Source organism: Pan troglodytes, chromosome 14 (assembly GCF_028858775.2).
Source record: "Pan troglodytes isolate AG18354 chromosome 14, NHGRI_mPanTro3-v2.0_pri, whole genome shotgun sequence".
In the NCBI taxonomy this organism is placed as follows: domain Eukaryota; kingdom Metazoa; phylum Chordata; class Mammalia; order Primates; family Hominidae; genus Pan; species Pan troglodytes.
Window position 1 is genome coordinate 86,448,485 of NC_072412.2, and position 16,095 is coordinate 86,464,579.

The 16,095-nt window shown below is 36.9% G+C and overlaps 1 long non-coding RNA gene across 2 annotated transcripts in view; it reads left to right on the top strand.

Moving 5' to 3' along the window:
• Positions 1-16,095, top strand: part of LOC100609517 (uncharacterized) — a 203,524-nt gene that overhangs the window by 31,762 nt on the left and 155,667 nt on the right. For both annotated transcript variants that reach the window (XR_001708789.4, XR_008538853.2), the window contains exons 3-4: positions 6,499-6,664; positions 9,794-9,942. This is a non-coding gene — a long non-coding RNA (uncharacterized LOC100609517). The remainder of the gene's footprint in view (positions 1-6,498; positions 6,665-9,793; positions 9,943-16,095) is intronic.

The window sequence follows — 16,095 nt, forward strand, 5'->3', positions numbered from 1 at the left end:
TTAATTTTATTTATTTTTTTTACTAAAGAAAACAGTATAGCCTAATTAATAAAGTGTGAGTGTTGAAAAGGATGATGCCTGGGTTCAAATCTCTGTTTGACAATCATTAATTGTGAGAATTTCAGAACTTACTTTTAAGCCCCTATTCTTTTAACCCTCTATTTCTTTGTCCTTAACATGGAAATGCTTTAGCTAAATAAACTTAATAGAATTGTTGTAAAGGTTAAATTGGGTGCTATATAAGATGACTAAGATTATTCAGGGCACGAAGTAGGAATAGGCTTTGATAAACAGTCATTTTGTTGCTCTTATTATTATCTTCTATCAAGAAATGCCCTTTGATATAAATTAGGTAATTAGTGAGTTACATTTGGTTCCAGCAAAAAAATGAACTTCTGGATTTAAATAAACCAGGCAATCTTATTTACAGTTTTTGAGATATAAAGATCATTACTTTCTTAATCTAAAACTATAAGCTCTATCATTGATATAAATAATGAGAAGCAACATATTTGAATATTTGAGACAGAAGCAAACACTTTATATCTATTTAAAAATGAATAATTTAGTTTCCCTGTATAGTTTGATATTTGTTTAAAAGCATTTTTTTAAAGCTAATCAGAACTTAATCTGATTATAAAATTTTGAAAGCCTTTCTCTGCTTTGAAAGACATTTTCTAAATTTTGAAACATTATTCTCACTTTGGATATAAAATCTCTCATTTGAGTCTCAAATTTTCAGAGAAATTGAGCTTTCTTTCTCTTATTTTTAAATAAGCAATTATACAGAAATTTTTTCTTATTCTAAGGCCACCCTGAATCCGGAGCAGCATTAGAAAGAGAGGATATGACTCCCTTCCACCAAAAACAAACAAATAAAAAACATGGATTGATGTGAGGGCAATTTCACATGTACACTGGATGGCAGAAGGGAATGTGGAAGTGCTTCTGGACAGGGAGGTCAGGATGACACCACCCACTTGGAACTCAAAAGAGACCCACATTCACTTAGTAGCATAAATCTGAAAACCTTCCATGAAAGTGCATGCCTCAGTGGTTCTGGAAGTCTCACTCTTGTCTCACAATGTTTTTCATATAACATACTATGATTTGTGAAATACTAAATTCATCAAGCCTATAAAATATCATTAAATCTCTATAGCCTGCTTTGATTCCACTGCATGCAACTCTGCCCACTTTTTTCTTAAATGTAATTGGGGATAAAATGGAAAAAGAAATAATCTCTCCTTTTGGAAGCAAAAAACTTGAATCCTTTAACCATTCAGCATCTCAGTTTGTCTCTCCATCAAAGGGTTGATAATATATCCCGCATTTACTTTGTTCTTTTTTCGATGCGTGTGCTCTTCAAATGTGAAAAGCTTTTGCAACCTGGAATGTTGCTAATTATCATAATCTCTCAACTGGACAACTGCTAAAAGCTTCCTAACTTGTTCTCTGCCTCTGTTCTTTCTTAATTAAAACTACTCTGTACACACAAACCCAGGGTTTTTTTTTTTTTTAAACCATGAGTCATAATTAGAACTTTGAAATGCCTTCCCATTGAGAATAAAATCCAAATTTATTTTCCAAGTATTAGGGCCACATATAATCTGAGGTGTACCCACATTCCAAACTTACTGTGTTAAGCTTTGCTCATATGTGCCAGCTACACTATCTTTTATATTCCTCAAAAAACATCTTGGTCACCTTTTATTTTCATATTCACTATTATTCATTGTCTATATCCTTCACTAAAATATAAAATTCCCAAGAACAGAAAACGTGTGTGTCTTATTCCCTGCTCTACTCCAAGCACCTAAGACAGTGCCTGGCACGTAATAGATGCCAAGTATGTGTTAAATGAACTTGCTTTCTACATACATTAGCTCCTTTTAGAAACTAAATAAAAAATTAATGAAGAACAAGCTCAAGTATTTAAAAAATTTATACATACATTTTATTTTAATTTATTTTGAAAAGCTTTGATTTTGTTTAATGGGTGTAATCTTGGTATTGTACTATGGTTAATGGCCTTCATTTTATTCATTTGTATTACACAATATGATACGTTGATTTGGTGTGCTGCTCCTATTTACTCATATATAAATTGTAACCCTAAAATATCAACAGAATACACAGAAGAAAAGTTATAGCAGAGAGCTAGCCCACAAATATAAGTAGAAATATCACTGCCCAAGAGTTCAAGGAGAAGATTCTGAACTTTTGGATGAAGAAAATAAACAGCATGAGCAGAACTAGAGTGGACGTTTTATTTGGGTATGCCTGTATATATTCAAATATATACAGTTATTATTTTCTATTAATATTTATTTTCTTTTAAGTTTTAATAGTTTTAAGCTTCTTAGCAACTTAGAACTTTAATTATATCATAAGCTTAGACAATTCTCTTTCCTTTTTCCTAAGAAAAATCATGACATATCTCCAGTCAGGTATTACTCCTGTTTTACATTCACTTTTCAACAAGCTGGGATAGAGATGATAGAGAGGAAGAGGGCAGTTGCAATGAGAAAATAGGTGCATTTTGTTCTTATGATTATCTTTGATTCTCTCTAAAGACAAGATATTAAATGACCTCTGGTTCATATTCTAAAAATCAGTAAGCTTATTCAAATTCACAAATAATTGCTCACTTCAGTAAACAATATAGTTAAAAGTATTCAAAATCATAGCTCAATCAGTAGAAGTAAATAATAATATAACAAAATAGTATTATCAAACACTTATTTAATACTATTTTTAGGACATTCTGTAAAGTCCTTTAATTCTTCTATTTAATTAATGAATTTAAATTCACAACAACTCTATGAGAAGTACTATGTTTATTCCCATGATTTGGTTGAAAAATAAATGGAGCCTCAGAGAGGTTAAATAAAGTTTCTATGCTAGTAGATGAAAGATGGGGTTGCAAATCAGGGAAGTCTTTCTTTCTGAGCCTATAAAAATGAATTTCCTCAGGCCTTGATTTTTCCTGCCTTCTCTCTCTATCCTTATTTTAAGACTAATCAGCATGTGGTTTACACCTACTGTGATGGATTGCCATGGTTACCTAATTTAACAATACAGTGAACTTAAAAAGAACATTTCTGTAGCCATTCATTTCTAGGTGGTTTTGACTGAACATTTTAAAATACAGGTCACAGAATAATACTTATCACTGATATATCATTTTTACAAAATGGATCGTTCAGATTTAACATGCATTTATGTAAGTAATTGTAGGTACTGATAAAAGGCAATTTATAAATATTAAGTCACTTAATTCTTACTACAACATTATGAATGGATACTAATTATTATTCTTATTTAACTAATGATTCCAGCTGATGTTATATAGATGTGTATGAGAAAGCTAATGCTTTGGCTTGACTCTAGTCTGAGAATTCTCATCATATTCAACTAGAATTATTCCTCTTGAGGATTTTACTGAGGTATTATCTATGCTACAGTTAATTATTAGATTTTATTCTGATCTGTGCAATTTAAGTCCGGTCAATAATATTCATGCATCTTTGGGTAGAATTCACACACTGGAATATAATTCTAGAACATTTCTACAGTGGAAGCCTTTGGATGTTGAGTAACAGAGACCTCAACAAAAGCAGTTGAAGTAGTTAACCATTGCCAAGAGTAAAGGTGTGTTCTTATGATACAAACACAGGTTGGGTGCAGTGTGGCTTACGCCTGTAATCTCAGCATGTTGGGAGGCTGATGCAAGCAGATTGCTTGACATCAGGAGTCCAGGACCAGCCCGGGGAACATGGCAAAACCCTGCTTCTACAAAAAGGACAAAACTTAGTTGGGTGTGGTGGTGTCTGCCTGTAGTCCCGGCTACTCAGGAGGCTGAGATGGGAGGATCACTTGAGCTTGGGAGGTTGAGGCTGCAGTGAACCATGAGTGTACTACTGTACTGCAGCCTGGGTGACAGAGTAAGAGCTTGTCTCAAAAAACAACAACAACAACAACAACAACAAAAGATACAAAAAAGATATGAATACAAATACAGCTGATCATACTTGCCTTGGATTCACATTCCAAGTTACCCAAATTTTGTGCCTTTTTTGCCTTATTTATTTTACGCTACATGAGATCACCAAAATCATCTTTCTTTATTTCAGTGTATGTAGATGTGTGCATGCATATGTGCATGCACATACATACAAGAAGGATACATTTCTGAGCATCTCTTCTAATCATTTGGGGCCTTATGACTACTCCTGGCCAATGGGCAGAAGTGGAATTTGACATGTATCATTTCTAGATTAAGCAAAATAGAGCAGATTGGAATTACCCATTCATTCTCTTCCCTTATTGCAGTGATTCAAAAGCCAAATGCTCCAAATACATAGGTAAGAGTGTAAGCCACCTGGATCCCTAAACCACTGCTTGGATGGGAGCTGCCTTGCAACAGCACTGTGTACAAAACATGCATTTATGTGTTAAACTACTGAGATTTGAGAGCACATTGATTATTACAGCATAATTTTATCTGCCAAGGACTCACCACAAAGCAGTTTAGATTGTTTGAACTGAGTGAATTTAAGGTAGGAAACTGGTTACACAGACTAGACAAAGGAAGGAAATTGGATACACAGACTAGACAAAGCAAACAAGACAGTAAGGCAACCCGGAGATTAGCCACAAGAAGCTGCTACCCTTGAAAGAGAAGGACAATGGGAGAAGACGGTATTAACTCAGAAGCCAAGCCCATACAATGAGAGCTGGAACCACAGCAAGGCCTACCTCATGGAAACTAGAACAATGGAGGAAGGGGCTATCTAGTGGCAACTTGTAACAGATGTAACAGAAAGCAAAAGTGATGGGACAACCACAGTTCTCCCTTCTTCTCCTTCCTTAATCTTCTGTCAGAGCTTCTCATTGTCTTCTTCTGTCAAGAGTCCAGAGGGAAATGGAGCTAGGGATTGTTCATGCAATATAGACCAATGCAGGGGAGAGGCTTAAAGCAAAGTGTGAATCTTAAACAAAATGGCTGTTGATTGGCACAACAGCCTAGACTAGTTTGGTTAGTAGACTGGCTTTGTGGGAAAGAGCAAAGAGAAAGTGTGACTTCCTCAGGTCTAAAGGATTAATCTTTCTATTTGTCAAAATGAGAGTGCCAGTGATGGTACTGTAGATCAATAAACTCACTTTTTTCTTGATTTTGTCAAATTCCTCATGGAGAAAGGAAAGGGAAGAAGAATGTTGGAATAAGCAAAAAGTGGAGTAATATTTTAAATGTTTCCTAGGCGCCAATAGCTTCCCCCGGTTTTAGTCTTCTCTTTTAAATCAATGGGCTTAATAGTTATGCCTGTAGTGAACAAGAATGTTGATATTGCTGTTGGAAGAAATTATCAGGGAATCAGAAAACCAGATCTTGAAGGGATGTGGGATTGCTTCCTGTGGCAGAGGCTGTTGGTTTGCACCCAGTTTTATTCGGGTTGACATTACATCTAGCTAAAAAACGCACGTTCCAACTGCCTAGCAGCAAGTTGAGACTGTGTCATTAAATAGTTATTAGTAAATTTAGGAAAAACGCTTAAAGAGAACTGACTTAGCTGAAAGATAGACGTTTTTATTACTTTATTTATTATTATTATTATTTTTAAGGTGGAGTCTCGCTCTTTTGCCCAGGCTGGAGTGCAGGGGCATGATTTCGGCTCACTGCAACATCCACCTCCCGAGTTCAAGCCATTCTCATGCTTCAGCCTCCCAGGGATTACAGGTGTGTGCTACCACACCTGGCTTATTTTATTTTTTTAATTAATTAATTAATTGTTATTATTATTTTTTAGTGGATACAAGGTTTCACCATGTTGGCCAGGCTGGTCTTGAACTTCTGACTTCAGGCGATCCGACCGCCTCAGCTTCCCAAAGTGCTAGGATTACAGGCATGAACCACCATGCCGAACAACATTTTTATTCTTATATTCTTCCCCATTCTTGTTATTTGAAATGCTGAATTGACATTTGGAGCTCCAGTGGCCCTGTTAAACTATAAGGTGAATCTCATGTATAGGCGTTATATAGTAGAATGATATATCAGAAAAGGAGAGGAAACCTAGGTGCTAGATGAATACAGAGCCAGCAAAGCTGCCTAACTGCATTCCTCTGGAGGTCTGTTATGTGAGCAATACATATGAATGTTTCAACTACTATTATTATTTTTGTTGTTGCATGCAGCTTAACTTAATCATTACAGTTTTTTTTTCTTTTTCCTCCTTCAATAGCTTCTATTCGTCTACCTAAGTCAAAGAAGAAGAAGCATAATTCAAGTAATGAAATATTTTACCCAGTGTGGCTAGACCCACATTTATGGTGTATCATACCTGCCACCAAGTTGAGGGATTATCAAATGCACTGTATGGATCCTTAGCAAAAAAGAGTGCAACAGGCTTGCCTTTGGATATTCAGCAGTCAAGTCTTTCATGTTAACACATTTTTTTTTCTTTCCATATGTCTCTTTCTGAATGACCCTATAAGAGTTTGGAGATGAGGGTTAATGGACTGATGGTGATGGAAAAGATAGCTCAGAGATATTTCAAGCAGGCTGCAAGAATCTCCCAATTTCGTCCATCACAAATCCATTGTTGATCCTGAATGCAGGCTTCAGCTGGCAAAGGAAAGGAAATACAGAGTTCAAAGCAAGGTGAGGAGGCTCATGGCCAAAAAATCCCATATGCAGAAAACTCATGGCCTACCCCAGCCCATATGGAAGTTCACTGCTTTTACCATTTAGAGTTCCCAAGAGACCCTGTCTGGAAGGAGAAATAAATCCCGATCCCCACTAACACCAGATCCTGCTTACTGCATGTGGGATATTACTCAGCAGGCACAGCTGCCTTTGCAGTTTTATATAAACATCTGAGGCCTTTTCTAAAGCATGAATCTCACTCTTTCTTTTGGAGCACTTTCCTCCTAATTCCAAATTCCCTGCACATATATCATCTGCAGAAACTGGGCCAACTGTAAATCATGTTAAAGGGTGAAAAGAGATAGTATTTGGGACAGGATGCAGGATGTCAAATATTTGAATCTTTCTCTCAATCCACTCTGCCCCAACTGCAATGTGCCTGAGAGATATGTGCACAGAGGGCAAACGAAGTGAAGGCATATTCTTCATCAGTATGTGGCTTTTGCTCTGAATCTCAATGTAATATCACATCCTCAGGCAGTTACCAAATGGAACTGGCCCCAGACTCTCACCTGTCAAACCAGTGGGAGCAGATCCCACCACTGCAGACTTAGGGTTTAACTTTGCATCACAAACCTTCCATCCATTAGGATGGAGGCCAAATCACAATTTCTGTCTTTGACAATGATCCATTCTTGGTGGAAGAAGGATGAGTGAGGAGGAGGCAGGGGCTAGTCTCATTTGGCTAGTATATGTGCAAAGAATAGAACAGGAGCATTAGCTTTCTATAAGAAGCCAATGTGAAGACATTGTATTAATATTATTTATATCCCCTTCTTGAGGTATGAAATCTATTGACATTTCATCAGAAAAGCTCTTTTAGCCTGCTCAATATCCATTCTCTTTTACTAGTTACAGTTCCCTGATTTTCCTTACTCTTTCTAGCTTTATGTGGTTAAATAGAATCAATCCTACATTCAGAGGGACAAATATGACCCATGCCCAGGCAATCAAAGTATTTCATTCCTCCACCTACAGTGACTTAGAGATGGCAATGAGACCCAATGGAAGCCAATGAGTCTCAATTTTGGAACTTTCATTAGAGCCCTAGAGAAAGCAATCACATTTTCAAGGAGAGTTTTTCCGCAACTGTTGGCAGACATTTTATCATGGTTAAAGTCTTCCTGAGAATGGTGGCAACACAGTAACAAAATATTATCCCTAAATTTTTCAATTTAATGAGGAAATTTTTCTGTTTTCTTCTTTCTCCTTCCTTCCTTCCTTCCTTTCCTTCCCGCTTTCCCTCCTCCCTGTACTTTTGTTGCTAAAGCATATTTAAGTTACATTTTTGTTACATTTGTCTAATTGACGCTTTTTAGACATTTGCTACATATGTTTTCCAGAAGAACTGCCTATTCTGCTTATATGTTAATTGCACATAGCTGGAAAATGTCTTACATCTTTTATTCATATATGCTGTTTTGGGGGTTGATAGGTTATTGGACTAATGATCCAGAGTCCAGTCTCAGTAAGCAAAGCCACTGTGATGAGCTCTCAGAAACATGGAACTGCAGCTCTGTAGCATTAGCAGATTTCAGGAAATTTACTCTGAATCTATTATCCATTGATGGTTTTGTCCTTCCATAAAAATAATGTTATTTTTGTTCTTTGAAATTTCTTCTATTTGACGGCGGAACTACCCATGTATCAATGTCATTTATTAATTGACATTTTTTCAACATAGCCCAGAGGATTGGTTTGTTTCTATTAGTGGTACAGCTTTTGGAAGGTGTTTCAGATATTTTGAGGCTCCCTATTGGGTCATTCAATTCAATTCTCCCGTAAATTACAGTTTATTTTACCCACTCTATAAGAAGGCCGGGACCGCGGACAGAGCATGAGTATTCATACTGCTTTTCTCAGGCTATTGAACTTAGAGTTGGCAGGGCATCTAACCATCACTTAATAGAATGTCTGCTACTGAAATGTTGCAGATCCATGCTTCAAGTGAAAGAGTGAACCTTAAATATGTGCTTGAAGCTTTTCAGTGAGTTGAAACCAAGAGCTCCAAGTTGTAGATGTATCAAGTTTCATTATTTGCTAGCCTCAAGCTGGCAAACTGGAGGGTTCCTGGCAGGCACTGTCTTCTGAATAAAATGTTCTCTCCAGGCTAAGCATGAAGCCATCTGTAACAGCTTAAATTGCTTTCTTAGTCACAAGGACAAAGTAATGGTGTGAGTGAAATAATTATTGCAAACCCTGAAGACTTGCTTTTGCCTCCAGAGTATCCTACCTGCTGGGGGGTGTTGTTGCATTCTGTTCTCCTTGTCTGAGTGCTCTCCCCTGCCTTCGTTCTGGCACTAACTGTCCCTACATCACTCTCACAGGGGGTCAGAGCTTCCCTTTTATTTTACAGAAAAGCTTCTCCTGCAGACTACCCACAATTTTTAGTAGAAAACCAACCAAGGCCATATTATTTACTCTATGGCAAACAGTCTGGAAATTTATTAAGCTTTGAGGGTAGGTCTCACACTTCCAAACCCTGACAGATAGGCTAGAGCCATCTCTTAACTCTCCACGAAGCCTGGATTTGCATTAGTAGGCTAAATTATCCATTTCCACTCTTTCTATTCCCACATACTTCTCAAGGGATCTAAAACTTCATCAGGTTAGAAAAATCACACCAACCACCATATGACTTTTCTATCCTCTCTCATATTTGTTCATATTTCATATATAAGGTGTCAACACAGCCTCATGTAGCCCCTCATCACTGTATAAAAGAACCCTGAGTATTTACTGTGCTGGTGGACATTTGCATTCTCTATATATGACAGTCCCCTAACAATTTACCTTGTTTTTTGGTGTGTGATGTCCTGTTATCACCCATTTGCAGGCATAAGAAAGCTGGAATTACTCATTATTTTAGAACTAGTAAGTTATGCTTGTCTCGTATATTATCTTTTGCAAAACAACACAAATATAAAGAAATTCCAGGACAAGTTTCCTCATCATTGTGTAAGTTAGTAATATAATTTTTTCTTTTATTTCTCCAGGTAATTTCTAATAGAAACTATGTAGGCTTTGCATATTTCTTTATTCCAGCAAAATCTGACCTTTGCTACCCATTCTCTTTTCTCACAGTTTTATTGTTACGATTACATAGCATCCTTCGGTTCTCCAATGTGACTCTGGGAAGCTCTGTTCCCAAGCTACCAAGTGTCTGAGACTACACCTACTTGCTCAATAGCTTATCATGACTAATGACCATGGATGATGTCCCTGAAGACAAGGTGGGCAAATCTTTTGAACAGGCTTTCTCCAATTGGCACCTGCCTAAGGCATATGCTGTGATATCACTTTTGGATATTTATTGTCAGTTTGCTAGAATCCAACTACTTTAAGTACTTTGCACTCTCATTGCTTACTCAGATTCTGGGGCTAACTCACAAATTTCCCTTGGGTGCAAGGGGGATAAATCTCACTAAGATGTATCTCTATTTTTTTTTTTCTCACAAGCCTGATTTCCTTTCCTTCTTTATCTCTCTGACAAATTCAGAGGCTTTCTTTCATGCTGTCAAAATCAGCGCTGGTCCGCAATATTTTCATGCATAGTTTCATCTAGAATATTATCTTGTTTCTTTCTATAGCTAAGACAGCACCAAAGAGGCTTTGTCATAGTGAAGAAAATTGATGTCATTGAAATTATTATGCTCAGGTTAGCATGAGTCAAATTCATTTTATGACTTTGATCTTCACACTTGAATGAAAAGGAAAGGTACATATAATGCTCTACAGCTTCAAGTAAGTGCACTGAATTATATGTCTAAGAAAATGAAAGATACATCTTTCCTGGAATAAAAGTTACCATTAATTTGGTGCCTATTAAGTGCTGAGAGATTGATGTAAATTGGCTAAAGCAATCTTTATAGGAAACTGGTGAACACTGCTACCATTTTGTTGAGAAGGAGTTGAGATTCAGACAGGCTGATATACCACTGTCACTGTATGACTGCTTGTCATCCTCTATTGGTTCATCAAGTCTGCAGATTTAGAAGTAACGTTTTATCCACAGAGAGAATGGGTCTCAGGCTTTGTTTTTTCTTTAAGTGTGCTTTGATTCACTCATTTTATTTATCCACTCATTCAAATATAGTCACTTAGTGCCTCTTATATAGCAGATTGTACTAGGACAGATATTCAGAAAAATAGTTCTTAAACTTTAAAGAACATCCAAATCATGTGTTAAAAATGCAAATGCTCAGGATTTAGACCTACTAAATTAGATATTTTAGGGGGAGGAGGAAGAGGTAAATCCAGGGTATTTATCTCTCTCTATATATAGTTAACAAACTCCCCAGATGATTATAGATTACCATTACAGGATAAAAAATATTATAATTCTTCTGTATTGAGAGGTGAAGCTGGCTGGGCTTCTGGGTCCGGTGGGGACTTGGAGCACTTTTCTGTCTAGCTAAAGGATTGTAAATGCACCAATCAGTGCTCTGTGTCTTCCTAAAGGTTTGTAAATGCACCAATCAGCACTCTGTGTCTAGCTAATCAGGTGGGGACTTGGAGAACTTTTCTGTCTAGCTAAAGGATTGTAAATGCACCAATCAGCACTCTGGGTCTAGCTAAAGGTTTGTAAACGCACCAATCAGCACTCTGTAAAAATGGACCAATCAGCACTCTGTAAAATGGACCAATCAGTTCTCTGTAAAATGGACCAATCAGCAGGATGTGGGTGGGGCCAAATAAGGGAACAAAAGCAGACCACCTGCTTTTATAAAAAGACAAAAAATAATGGATGATGGTGAGGATGCAGAGAAAATAAAACTCTTATACATTATTGTTAATGTAATTCTAGAATAGCCACTATGAAAACAGTACAGTGGTTTCTTAGAGAACTAAAAATAGAACTATCATACAATCCAGAAATTCAACTACTGGATATTTATCCAAAGGAAAAAAAAAAAACAAAAACCCAGCACTTACTTGTTTATTCAGCACTATTCACAATAGCAAAGATATGGAATCACCCTAAGTTTTCATCAATGAACAAATGGATAAAGAAAATATATGTATGTGTGAGTGTGTGTACATACATGTGTATACATATGTGTGTACATTCCCTTGTGTGTGTATATATGTACACAAATAGTACTACGTTAATAGTGTGTACATATATACATACAGTGTTCCCTTGTGTGTGTACAAATACATATATACATTATTGTTCATGTAATACTAGAAAGGCCGCTATGAAAATAGTACATATATGTACACACACAAGGGAATACTATTTAGATATAAAAAAGAATGAAATCATGTCATTCGCAGCAACATGGATGGAACTGGAGGTCATTGTGTTAGGTGAAATAAGCCAGGCACAAAAACACTGTCCTCACTCATATGTGGGAGCTAAGAGTTGATTTCATGTTAGAATATAGAATGATCTCTTTCAGTGGACAGGAAGAATGTGTGTGTTGGAGGGAGGGATAATGGGAGGTTGATTAATGGATATAAACATATAGTTAGACAGAAGATGTAAGTTCTAATGTTCAATAGCAGATTAGTATGACTATAGTTAGCAACAATGAATTGTATATTTCAAAGTAGCTAGAAGAGAAAACTTGAAATGTTCCCAGCCTAGAGGAATGGTAAATATTTAAGATGATGGATATCACAAATACCTTGACTGGATCATTACACATTCTATGCTGTAACAAATACATGTTCCCTATAGATAAGTAAAATATTATGCATGAATTAAAATAAAATAAATTTCTAGGCACAGTGCCAGTGAGAAATATGTCACATAGACAAATTACACTTCCCCACCCCCATCTCCTGTTAACCGTAATTTTTTTCCAAAAACTTCCTATTTTTTTCCACAGTTATGAGACAAGAAACGAAACTGTGCTGTTTAATATGCAAGACAGTTCACAATCAGATGGCTGTTTTCCTAGTAAATATGTTTTTCACTCCCCTCCAACCGTTTAACTCTTTCTTGCCATCTATGTTGAAGTTAAAAATCACAACATATTAAAAATACAACTATGTAATTTCTAAAAGTTATTCATGGCACAGCTTGTCTTTTAGATCATAAAAGAAATCAGTTAGTGGCAATTCTCTTACATTCTAGACCTTGGGTTTCGGCCTTATTTAAGTCACAACTTTTTAGCAATGAATATAGTTCTTTTTCCTATAATCAAGCATGAGATGAGATGAAATTTAATTTCTGGGGCCTGGACAGTTAATCACTTCTGAGGCAGAAGAATAGGATCTGGAAGCAGGGAACCTAAGGCTGTTTCACACCGACTTCCTAGAACTAAGATGAAAGGAAAATCCTAACTTTTCATGCCTAAATAACAAAAGGACCAGAGGCTACTCCCTTTGACCTTTTCTGCCATGCAGATGGGAAATTGGCTGTCTACAACAAATCAGACTGATTGCAGGTGGAGTCTTCTTTTGCAACTTTGTAATTTCACTCCAGCCTCTGAATGGCTGCTGCCCACAACCAATCAGACTGATTTCAGGCGAGTCTTCCTTTGCATAGAAGTATAACTTTGTAACTTCACCCTAGCCTCTGATTGGTTCCAAAGTGCAACCAATCAGATGTTTGCACATGAGTGTGCCATTTGTAACTTCACTTCAGCCTCTGGTTGGCTGCTTTCTGCAACCAATCAGACTGATTGCAGGCTACAACTTCATTTACATGAGGTGAGCATGAAGTGGCCAATGGGAAACTTCTACAGAGTATTTGGACCCAAGAAGATTCTGTATCCAAGTCCTTGAGCCGCTGCTCGCGTCCAGTCCCCTCACTGTGGAGTGTACTTTTCATTTTCAATAAATCCCTGCTTTCGTTCTTTTGTTGCTTCATTCTTTCTTTGCTTTGCTGGGCGTTTTGTCCAATTCTTTGTTCAAAATACCAAAACCCCGGACAACTTGCAGTCACGACCCTCTCTACCAGTGACAACTTCCTTACATGTTCTTTAGATTTTGTGGTAAAAGAAAGCTCAGTGAAGTTGATGCACCAGTCACTCTTAGGACCTTAAGAAGGAAGGAGAGGGAGTTCCCACCCTCAGCTGCTGGGGGCCTTCCGTGGCCAGTGGCACAGTGACCTCTGTTGAAGCAGAGGGACAAAGAACCATTAGACTCTGTAAGGAACTATTGAGGACTTTTATTTGCAAATTCCTTGAGACACATATCCTGCAATAAAATGTATAAATGCCACTGAGGATATATCCTATTATGGATAGTTATTTTGAATGCACATAAACACTCTTGACCTTATGCTTTTCTGACTAATGTGATAGCTGTGTGTGTGTGTGTGCGTGTGTGTGTGTGAGAGAGAGAGAGAGTTTATATGTCTGCTTTTGAGTCCTGGAAAATATTAATTTATTTCGTTTATTATTTTTATTTTCGGTTTCAAAGAGGAACTAGAAACTGGCTATATGAAAGATATATATTATTATGTGTTTAGATTAATAATGTGAATATGAGTGGTAAAACACCAAATGAGTAATAAATTTACAATTCTCCTCACTGTTGAGGCATTTGCCACATACGTGCACTTCAGCTGGTTACTATTTTAGTTTTCTCCTCTGTAAAATTGGAATAATAAGGTCCTTGCCTCATAGGATTGCTATAATTATTCAGAGAGATAATGCTATAAAATTTTTAGTTCAGTATCTGGCACATAGTAATCCTCCATATTATTATTATTTTATTATTTCTTATTTATTATACTTTCACAATCAAATGGTGATTAGAGTTGTGCACATGATTGTATCAATCAGTATATTTTCTCATACCAGGTTTTATAATCTTTCTTCAAATTTTCTTCACATTTTTTCGATGTGTTTATCTCACTACTTTTCTAACCATCAAAAACAATAGTAACAGATTGTCTTTTTTATATAGAACATTTTCATATTTTCTCTAATTCTCACTACAACTAAATGAACCAGATATTATAAGTTCTTTTTCTTTTTTTATTTCCAAGATGGAGTCTCACTCTGTCAGCCAGGCTGGAGTGCAGTGGCATGATCTCGACTCACTGCAACCTCTGCCTCCCGGGTTCAAGTGATTTTCCTGCCTCAGCCTCCCAAGTAGCTGGGATTACAGGCCTGTGCCACCACATCTGGCTAATTTTTTGTATTTTTTAGTAGCGACAGGGTTTTGCTATCTTGGCCAGGCTGGTCTCGAACTCCTGACCACATGTGATCCACCTGCCTTGGCCTCCCAAAGTGCTGGGAATACAAACATAAACCACCACCCCTGGCCCTTCTTTTTGGGATTACAAACATGAGCCACCACCCCTGGCCCTTCTTTTCTTTTTAATAAATAAGTATAAGTGACTTTAAACATTCATTCTTTAGTCTTTCATTTTTAAAGTTTCTATTATTAATATTTTATGAACTATTTTATGGTCTTGCCCAACATTGTAACAAAGATATGACATTACTAATATTTGAACTCTTTTCTTCTGACTCTAATACCATACACTTCATTGCCTATTAAATAATACTTGGGCCACTACAAAACTTTGCCAACCATCTACTTCATGGCCACATAATCTCAACTTTTTATCAACTTTAGGGTAGATTGCTTATAAACTATTTCAGACCAGTGAGAATCTATGACTTTTTAATTATCTCCCAACATGATTTCACAACTTTTCTAGGATCTATGTTTTCATATAATGGTTCAGAGCTCCCTCTATGACAAAACGACTACATTCATCTATATCCCTCATGCTTCAGTCTAAGGGAATATACTATGCCAGATATAGAGACAAATAAAGCAGGTGAGACTTTAAAAGCCTGGAGTGTCGAAAGAGCATTTCTATTTTAGTATCAAAGAAAATGAGGGAAAATGCCATACAAAAATTGAGAAAGAGAATTCCAGGTGGATGAAACAGCAAGTGCAGAAGCTCCTAGGATATGTGAAGGGTCATGAGAAGAGTCGTCTGTTAGCAGCGGAATGGGTGAGGGAGAGTTTTAGCACAGATCGGAGAGTGAAGAGGGAACAGCAGATTTTGCAGGGTCTGAGGACCACTGGGAGGATTTTTGTCTTTCATTTGGAGATGTGGAGCCTTGGCAGTTTTTGGGCTGAGGAGTGGCATGATCTGACTGAAGCTTTAAAATGTGAGGGCAAGGGTAAAAAGAGGGGACCACTGCCTCTCTAGGGGTGACTCTCCCCACACGTTCAACACTTTTGTAAATTATCTCATCTTCTAACAATTGTACAAAACAATAGAAACAAAATAGTTGGTGGACTACTCAAAGCTGATATTTGTGGCTTATTAGAAGAGTATTGGATCAATTCTTCTGTATCTTTACAGACCCTTTAAATCTAGAAAACAGGACTCACACCACTCACTGTTAGTAATTCTTTGATTTTTAAAATATTTTACCCTTATTGCTATTTATCGAGGACAT